Consider the following 10150-nt stretch of genomic DNA (forward strand, 5'->3'; position numbering starts at 1 on the left):
GTGAAGGGGCGGAGCGGTGGCAAAGGTGCCGCCCTCTCGGGCCTCTGCGCGCGGCCGCAGCATGCTCATGAATACTCATGAAGTGGGCGGGGGGTGCCACGCACCTCTTTTCGGACGCCCTTTCCCGCTTCCTTTAGTTTGGCCTGGAGGGACTCGGAGGTGGAAGGGGCGCCGCGGGTGGGGCGTCGTCGGCAAAAGGCTCCGTCCCTTGGGAGCCATTTAGCCCACAGGCCGAAGCCGCGCGTGACGTCAGCTGCCTTTCCCTCAATGGCCGAGGCGAGCCCCGTGGGCCGGGAACGAGATGCGAGGAGAGCCCTTGGCTGACCAGTGCCTTTAGGAAGCCGGGATGAACTCTTCACAAGGAACCCGCGGCTTGCTTCGTGTTATTATCTCACTTACCCCCTACGTAAGAGGTGGATGAGCTCTAAAACAGTAAATTTTTAGTAAAAATGGGAGAAGCAAATCAGGCGCACATCTCTTTCCCCCCCCCCCTTTCCAGTATTTTTCACTTTCGGCTTCACTTATTGGGAAGAAAGCAGCCTCGCACTGTCGGTTGTGACTTTGCCATTCTTTATTCGGATCGTGTTGCTCATTCGGAAGCAAGACCACTGAAAATGGCAGAAGCGTGGAAGGATTGCGGCCCATCTCCTGAAAACGCTACTCTTCCTTTAAACAGATAAGAGGTAGCTAAAGGGCTGGGGAGCTATACATAAACTTTTAGGGAGCTTAAGTGAGAACAGGCATACTAGTTTCTGCTTCTGATGGGGATTTTTATATTTTAACATTTTTGCATCTTGGCCTTCCCCTATAAAAACTTGTTAGAGAGAAAGGTTACAAACGTAAGAGTGAGTGAAAGCGAACCATGGGAAACATCTCTGGAAGCCAACCCTTTGCTACTTTCGCTTCCAGCCTTCTCTGGCTTGAAAGAAGGTGGGGATAAAAGAAAATGCACATCCTTGACATGTTGTATACCTGGCCTCTTCAGTTGCTGGTTTACTTTCCACTGAATTCTACAAAGTGAGCACCCCCTCCTTAATCTGTGCTCATATGAAAAAATAGGCTGTTGCCCACAAAAGCTCAATCACAACTAGTTATTCACAGAGATGTGTAAACTACAAACATTTGGGACAAGTGAATAGGGATCTACCCACTTATATAAACATTTAGTTACTTGTTTGCAGGGTCAACAGACTGTTGCCTACCTTGAGCCTTCAGGCATAATTTGGGTAGATTAATAAATAAATCATCTAATTTCCTTTCACAATGGCTGCCGTTTCATAAACGTTGGGACTTGAGAGTATATATTAGTAGGCTTGGGCTGCTGTGCCCAGCTGTTTATTCCCATTAAAAACAATGCAACTGTGTTGGATGTTTAAGGCTGTGGGCTAGCAATCAGGCAAACTTTTCAAAATAAAATTGATAACAAAACTTATATGTTATGTATTAAGAAATCTAAACATTTGTAAAAGAAAAAAAATACTGTTGCACCTTCAAGACTAGACAACTTATTGTGCCACAAGCTGTCCACAAGACTCTTTCGTCAGATAGAAAAATTAGTGCCAAACGTTTTACCACTTGGCTTGGAATAGGCCCGGTAGCTTTACAATGAGTCTAGTGGTGCTCATGCTTGCACATGAACAAAGCCCCTTAAAGGGAACAGGTAAATCTTTAAACAGGCAGAATTAGAGAATTGCATCCAATGATAGCTTCCAGCTTGCAAACGTGCTTCCTGTGTTAGGCAAGGCAGTTGGGTTTTACTCACAATTTTTACCTGGTGCAGCCCTTTGGCTCTCCCAAAACCTGCTCCTGGGGGTTGGGAGACCCTTTGGAGCAGTAAGGGATCCGATAAGGCATAAACAGAAGGCTACAATTGGTAGTGAGAATGAGTGAAAATGGAGTTCCTCTCCTTGCATCAGTTGAACCGTTTTATTATCACAAAGCCACTATTGGAAACAACCAAGAGTATTTCTCCACAAATTATTGTTGAGCATTTATTTACTGTTTTATATGTTCAAGGGCATTACCCCCAAAAGTATGCAGATGATTGCAGACTTTGTGATAGATGAAAAATTATAAATGTGTAGGTACATGGGAGTAACAGTTGTTCAGCTAATCATCTTTAGACTAAGGTAGGCAAAACCAGCTGGGTCTTTAGACTCAAGGAAAACTTCAGTATGGCAGTCAGCAACCAGCCCTTGAGAAAATGTTGGGACTAGAGTCAATATTCAAAAAAAACATTCTTATTTTAATTTTTGTGATGACTTATGGATATAACAATTCTATTGTAATGTTTCTAGGTATCGCACAGTGTTGTAAAGTATCAGAGCAGGTAGCATTTCTACAACAGAGACAGAAAAAATAAGGACATAAAATAAAAACATAGCCACTTTTAAAATAACTCCCTGTTGGCTTAACTCCCAGCCACCAAACACCCGTCCAAATAAAAAAGGACTGGCATTGCTTTTGGAAAATGCTTGAGCATTGGCGAAACTCCAAAGGAGAGGAGAAGCAGTTGCTGTGATTGCCTCTCCAGGTGTCCTTGACCTTCATAGGTTTTGTACAGCTGATATTGCAATAAAGGCCATCTTAGTAGGTCTGAATGATCAAGTAAAAAAAAGGGGGGGGCGAAAGAGTTAAGTGCAGTTTCTACTTAGCTAATGGTCGCAAATTTTCGCATTTAAGTCCTGTTTTAAAGCTTTTGAGCCTCCCTGAACTATTGGGATATTAATATAAAGTGCTATACAATCAAATATCTACTGGGAGTAGATACATTAATCTCAGTTGGTCTACTATGAGTAAGACTTAGTTGGATGTCACCCATAATAATTCACACATTTCCTCTTTATTTCAAGTCTCTTGGTCACTCATGTTTAACAGGTGGTGCTAACAGCTGTTCACCAGTGCCACCTTGGTCATACAGTAAATCCGGTACTTGCAATACCTTCTTCCAAATTTAGAAGGAAACCACCGTGTCTTTTGATGAGGGCTGGGGAGAAAATAGTTCCACCAAAAACTTTGTGAAACAGATCCAGTGTCATGACCCCACCACCACCAAAAAAAAGTATACTGCTAATTAGTTAATGCATTTTCTTAGGGGCAAGTTCCCTTTAACTCAATTGTTAACCTCTGACTCCCCTACAAATTATAGCATGGGGCACCTTTTAAGCCTTTGGGTTTGCATTTTTGCAATACATTCCCTTTTTAAAAAGAAAGAGTAAAAAAATCAAGTGTAAAAAAGGTTTCTCGTAGTATTTCAGGTTTAAAAACAGGATTGCATGGAATGGTACATTGTGTCTTTTATTCTTTTTTTAAAGTCTTCAATCACTGCCCTTTGTTTGGAAGGTATTTAACTGCACTTCTCAAGTGAACAGTTGTAAGGACAGTCTAAAAGAATTTTCCTTTAGATATTCAGTGGCTGTCCATTATATGTTACTTATTCTGCTTTAGATTCTTTTCTCTAAGCATGTCTGCCTACTTCTTCATGTTCTGGTAATAACACAAGTGACTAAGGATTTAGCTGAAAGTACTAAGGGAAACTTTCCCACTGTAATTCTGGTTCTATTCTGGAGAACAAGCTGCTGTCTTGTCTGGTAGAGCAGTCAGAATAGCATATTTTTAACTAAAGCACGAAAGAGCCAAGTGTGAATAATGGGGTTACTATGTAGTCATGACAGCAGAATGCTGACATGATACTCGAGAGCAATGGACATGGGGCCAGAGTTTCACTAGAAATCATGTATTTTACTTGTTAATTACTGAAGGATTCCCATGAAGGAAGGGAGAAAGAAAAGGAAGGATTAAGACACAGTTGATCAGCAAACTTCAGTTTCTAAGGAAGAGAAAGGAAGTTTGCAGCAAGGCAGAGAAAGATTTAGACTGAGTAAATTATTTAAAGAGAAGCAAAAAGTTATTAGCCATTCTTTATTCTGTCTGAATCTCAGAAAGGAGGCTGTTTCAGGGAGGCGAGGATGAACATAGCATGTGGTTTACTGCCATTTAACAACAAAAAATCATGATGAATTGAAACAACCCATTTCAAAGTGAGTGATGTGTATTATAAATGATCAGCCTCATTCTGAGCCAGCACAGTTTTGATTGGCTTAAAAGACTGTGTGACAATTGCCTTCCTCCCATGCAATAAACATAATGGCTGCAAGGTCCACATTTTAAATTGGGCCAGATTAAAGCTGGTAGGAGTCCTGGGGTACAAATTAAGTCCTTGTGACATACAACAACAAAACTTCATTTGCAGTAGAGAAATATACTGGAATGCTGGATCTAGATCAGAGATGGGGAAGCTGTGCCTCCACAGATATTGCTGGGCTACAGCTCTCATCACACCTGACTGTTGGTCATGGTAGTTGGGCCTGAAGAGCGTGAAAGGATCAGACTTGGAGGATCACAAGCTCCCCATTCCTGGATAAAAAGCTTTATTCTGCTTCCAGTTTCCTCCTAGCTCCACACCAGCTCAAAGCCTCTTCACCAGCTACGTTTAAAAAAAAATCACTGAAAAATGCTGTAGTGAAAAGAAAATATTTTATGGCAGATTCTTTCACTCTCATTAATATATATCTCTTTCTCAAATTTTCTGTATTGCAATTTCAAATACTCACTTTACAGCCTTAAAATATCAATGATTCTTTCACTCTTCTGGGCTACGGCATTGCTATGCTTAATTCTGCTAGAAGGTATTCTATGGATAGAGGAACAGCAGCTTTTCTATGGCCCATAAAGAGCCAGAGAAAGGTTTGCTGCATGGTTGCCTTGGTATGCGCTACAAAGTGCTTAATCTAGCCCTTAACTTGTCTAAATTGAGGGTCATTTGGGCAATCTTTTTTTGCAGGCTTCTTGATTACAAAGGAACTTTTCCCTACGCCATGTGAGCTTCCTTTCTTCCTGTTCCTTTGATCTTCTCCAGGGTTGAATAGGAGAGTGAACACTTCCAGATGAACAGTGGGCTTTGTTTCCTTAAGGTTACATTTAGGAAAGTTTGAAAGTTGCTTCCTGGATTGAGGGAAACTCGTTGTGGCACAGCTTTAGGAAAGTTGGGCCAAATTTTTAGATACACATCGCATACACCGCAACATACTGGCAGCACAATGACTTTGCTTCTACACAATAGGGGAGCAAAGATATACCGCAAGAACTCCCTTTTAGCCATAATCGTTCTTCTGGAAATCCACTGATTTCATTCTACCAGGTTTTGTGGGGGGGGGGGAGACCACTCCAAGACCCTGTCCAGGAAGCTGACAAGAATTATTTACTTTTCATGTGGATCCCGTGATAATAGTTGTAACATGTTGAGTGGGCAATTTAATGGCCACATAACGCCTATGGCAGGCCTTTGTACAAACTTATTGGAACTGTGGGAATTCTGATCACAAAATGGGCCTTCCTATCCATTCCCTTTTCCCTTTGGTGTTGTGTGTTTTAGATTGTAAACCTGTGGGCAGAGACTCTCTTGTTTTAACTGAATGTATGTAAGCGCTGTAGGAAAGCCTTTTTGGCTGAAGTGTAGGGCACAAATGCTAAAAACAAATTAAAAGGGGCCTCTGCTGAGCAAAGTTTTCCTCTATAGTCACTTTCTCAGTCAAGCTGTTAAAATAACAAGAAAGAGTTAACTGTCTTGCTGGTCTGATACAATGTAACACAAACAAAGCATTTTGTCAGGTCAATACTAATATTTTCTGGCTCTTACAATTCTGTGCACTGTAACATAGAAATACACATGGGGAACATGTTTGGCTTTTCCTTTGAAGTCAATGGATGATTATGATAATGATTTTAATTGAACCGGAACTATAATAAAAGGGCTTTTACAAGTTTGTAAATAAAAATGGAGACATGTTCCCATCGTGTATGACATTAAACAATTCTCTTTCCTTTGGATTAATTCTTTTGTGGGTGAAATGTTTTGGTTTGAACTGTTTGTCTTCTATAATTTTATTAATTTCATTCATTTATGAAAAAACAACCTCAAAACTGTTTACAAAAAGAATAAAACGACATTATCAGCAAAAATAGTTTAAAACTATTTAAAACATTCAGAAAATGATTAAAACCAACAAGCTGAAAACAGGTAAAAACACATGTCAGTATTTTGCATATATGGGTAGGTTTAGGCGAATAAATTGTATCATTGTTTTGCAACATACCATGCGTCCATATAGTGAAGGGTGTGCACGAGTGCTTGTGAATGAAAAAAATATAAAAAATTCATCCTCAAATATTTGAAGGGCTGTCACATAGATTATGGGAAACAGGGTTTTCTGTTGCTTCAGGAGGTAGGCTTCAAATTGCCAGAAAAGTGTTTTTAGAATAACTGTTAGTATGAGTTGTTTGTCAGTGAAGCAGACTCTTGGAACATGGTAGACTCTCTTTTGTTAAACATTTTAAATCAGAGCTTAGATGGCCACTTGAATGGCATATTGGAATAGTGGGGTATTTCCTGCAGTGATAGAGGATTGGGCTAGCCCAGACATAGGCAAACTCAACCCTCCAGGTGTCTTGGGACTACAACTCCCATCATCCCTAGCTAACAGGACCAGTGGTCAGGGCTGATGGGAATTGTAGTCTCAAAACATCTGGAGGGCCAAGTTTGCCTATGTCTGGGCTAGATGAGCTTCAAGGGCCTTCCCTCTCTTATTCTGAACCTATGAGAATCATTTATATTGACACCATTGGTACGTGAAATTCCAGTGGCTGCTTTCTTCATGCCTGGAAGACACAATTTCCCCTGCCACAAACCTGCACCAAAACGAGTTACTGTAGATAATGCATCCTGAGCCCATCCCATAATCCTCTTTCGCTATGCTACACAGTAAGTACCATATACACACTCCATCTCAACCAAGTAATGCTCCAATGTGCTGTCAAATTCCTTCGTGCTATAGGAAAACCCTTGCATTGGAGTTAAAAGCATTTCCCGCTAGAAATACTTTTCTGCTTGAGACTATATTGAAATGTGTGGTGGATGCCTCTATTCATTTTGATGGGGAAAGCTTAACAGTATGTAAATTATTTTTGACAAACACTTTATTTACACAGTCACTAATGTTCTATTACATTAGTGTGGAAGTGATGTAATTAATTTTTATGTTATCTATGTAAAACTGTCCATTAGGTTCAGGAACCTAATTATGTTGGGAATTACGTTTGGTCTTGATAAATGTTCTCGAAAGAATAAAGAACAGAATCTTAAGACCAGAGTTCTCATGCATTGCAGTGCCTGGTAAGGGGAGCTGGGAAAGCTAAAATTTCCACTCTGAATTCCAAGTGGCATTGGGGAAGATATTCGTTCAGCCCTGGCACCTCCAAGCAAAGGCTCATCCATTTCTGGAAGGCATGGCTAGATCAGGCATCCCCAGACTTTGGCCCTCCAGATGTTTTGGACGATAATTCCCATCATCCCTGACCACTGGTCCTGTTAGCTAGGGATCATGGGAGTTGTAGGCCAAAACATCTGGAGGGGCGCAGTTTGGGGCTGCCTGGGCTAGATGGATCAATGGTCTGCTTACTTTAAGCCAGCTTCCTATGATCTACCTCCTGGTCTCTGTTGGCTATAAGTGTGGAACCAGAAGTAGTGTGCTTGCATTTGAAAGATCAAAGTACCATTTTTTTTTGTCCAGGGGGGGGTTGTGGGGGGGACTATTACGCCCTAAATCCTGAAAGAACTTTCTCTACCCACAGCAGCCATGTAAGAAAAACTGGGCTACAAAAACCAGGAGAGTAAAGGAAGTAGGCCAAGTCATGCATTCAGTGAAAGTTGTGAACCACTTTGGAGCTCTAAGAAAACAAAGGCACATATAATACAAAGCAAGTGATAAAAAGCTTGATTTAAAATAATTAATGGGTATTACACTTGTCTTTTTGGTTCTGGGGTTGGCAAGTTGTTAAATATAAAATCTTGAGAATTCCTAATGGACAGGGTTGCAAATGGGTTTTTTAGTTGATAAAGCTGGAATCAAGTATGCAGCATAAAATTTATTCTTTTTATCAAAATGTAATATGTTAACTTACTTGGGTGGCATTTAATATGTAGTAGAGATGTGAATGAAGTACTAGTGTCAGAATAATCAACTCGGGGGGTGGGGGGTGGCCAGAAAGCCTTTATTTACCGTTAATATGATTTTGTAATGGTTGCCCAGATAGCACAAATTATCTGAGCAGCTGTGAACTTGGTTTATTTTGTCAATTGTAACCAGTAAGTTCCATAAATATTACAAAATATCTGGAGTTGTAGTAATAAAAGTCATATTCTGCATGCGCTGTCTTGTGCTAATCGCAGCAGAGAATTCAGTTGTATTATACTGCTTCTGTCTCTAGGGTTTATTTCACATAATCCTGCTTTATGAGCAATATAAGTGAAAACAGTCCAACTCTCCCACTCCCCCTTTCTGCTATGCTGCTCCTTGTAACTGGAATGTCTCTGCTCATAAAAATAAATGTGCTTCTGCTTCCTGATATATTTTATATATGAGAAGATTGAAACAAGCCCACTCACAGTGTGTAATGTTTAATATTAAATCATTCTTATTGATAACCCCCCCCTCACTTTTTTGGTAGGAAGGTTTCCTTTAAACACATTCCCCCCCCCCAAAAAAAATATATATGCTAGAGGTAGTATTCTTGGTAGTGACTTTGGAGACTACAAGTACTCAGGTGCTCAAAACAATACTTTGATAAATAACCTTGAGCCCCGTTCAATAAAGCTGCAGAATACCTTTCTCATAATGCTATATGCCAAATTTTAATGTTACAAACCCTTTCCTATTAACCTTGTGCATGGTGTAATGTGGTTTTAAGTGCCTCATGTTTTCACAGAGTTTGAAATAAGAGTGAAAAATATTTCATGAGCCAAGTGTGCCCTTCAAGTGTGTCCTTCAAAGGTAGATTCCGTAAATATGGGTTAATAAGCCTCTTCTCCCAGGAGGAGGAAATATAGCTTTAAAAAACTTGGTGGGATGAAAGCTTCCTTATCATTTCTTGTTTTAGTTTCTCCTCATTAGCCCGTTATTGACTGTGGTTCCCTTCTTGGGAATATCAAAACACGTTACGCTGCCAAAATTCATTGGCACCAACCGACTGAGTCAGAGCCTAATGCTATTACAAGGCCTGCAACAGCTGCAACAGCCATACATCTGCAAGTCATTTAGAAATGGGATAGAAACTATCCATTACATGGAATTGTACCTTATATATTAGTGTATTACCGCTAGCAGTCTTTCAATGACAATATGAGTGAGCCTCTCACTTTTCTAATTTAATTATATGCAGTTGAATAAATATCTGATACTTCCAATAGGCAATATATCCTTAATAGTTCCAGTTAACAGACCTTGGATATTGCCCAAGCTTCTGGGAACTTTACAATTTATTATGTAACCCCGGGCGTTCTATAAAAGGGGTCACCAAAGGAAATACATTTTCCTGCAGGTTTTCTTGGGCCAATCCCCTTCTTTGGCCGAGAACAGTAAGCAAACTCCTCGCCTCTTCTCTAATTTAATCCTTCCTTGTGCCACATTCAAGTTGCTTGCCAAAGAAATTAATCAAGGGTGTGCGGATTTCAGTCAATTTAGCTACACAAAAGCCAACATGAACTATTAAAATTGAATTATCCCTTCTACAAAATGGATGCTAGGCAAGGGAGCTCCATACAACCCCAATGTTTGGCACGCAGTTTCTCTCTTCTAACCTGAGGAATGAACTAGAAATCTACATGCTACAATGCAGTTAGTGCCACTTCCTATGAAGCAGTTGAGAGGCCATTAAAAAAGGCACTGTGAGCCAAAATGAGGCTCACTTTCCCTCACAGAACTGCTTTGCAGCTGTTTTTCTACTAGCAGGGCTGAAGTAACCCTTTCAATGGGGGGGGGGGGTGGACACTAGGTGAGAAACAGTTTCAGGGGTACAAGTATGGGAAAGGCTCAGCAGCTCCTCTCCTCCTCTCCTCTTGGCATGCTGTGCTCTAAACCTTCCCCTGCAGTGTTGCATCCTGCTGTAAGAAATCAACAAAACCCAGATTGTAAATTGTCATGATGCTGTACTGTCTGATTCAGCCCATACCAAATCTCAGCTGTGTGTCACTGGAAAATCTCCTGCTGCGTGCTCTCTGAAGAGCTGCTCCACCGCTTGCACTGACTGACTTGCT

At 40.7% G+C, this 10150-nt stretch overlaps 1 long non-coding RNA gene across 1 annotated transcript; it reads left to right on the top strand.

Moving 5' to 3' along the window:
* Window positions 1-2: 2 nt before the first annotated feature.
* Window positions 3-6154, top strand: LOC148685938 (uncharacterized). The gene is made up of 2 exons (XR_015949561.1): window positions 3-683; window positions 4844-6154. It is a non-coding gene; the product is annotated as an uncharacterized LOC148685938 (long non-coding RNA).
* Window positions 6155-10150: the final 3996 nt, after the last annotated feature.

Source organism: Zootoca vivipara, chromosome 4 (genome assembly GCF_965207765.1).
Source record: "Zootoca vivipara chromosome 4, rZooViv2.hap1.1, whole genome shotgun sequence".
Taxonomy (NCBI): domain Eukaryota; kingdom Metazoa; phylum Chordata; class Lepidosauria; order Squamata; family Lacertidae; genus Zootoca; species Zootoca vivipara.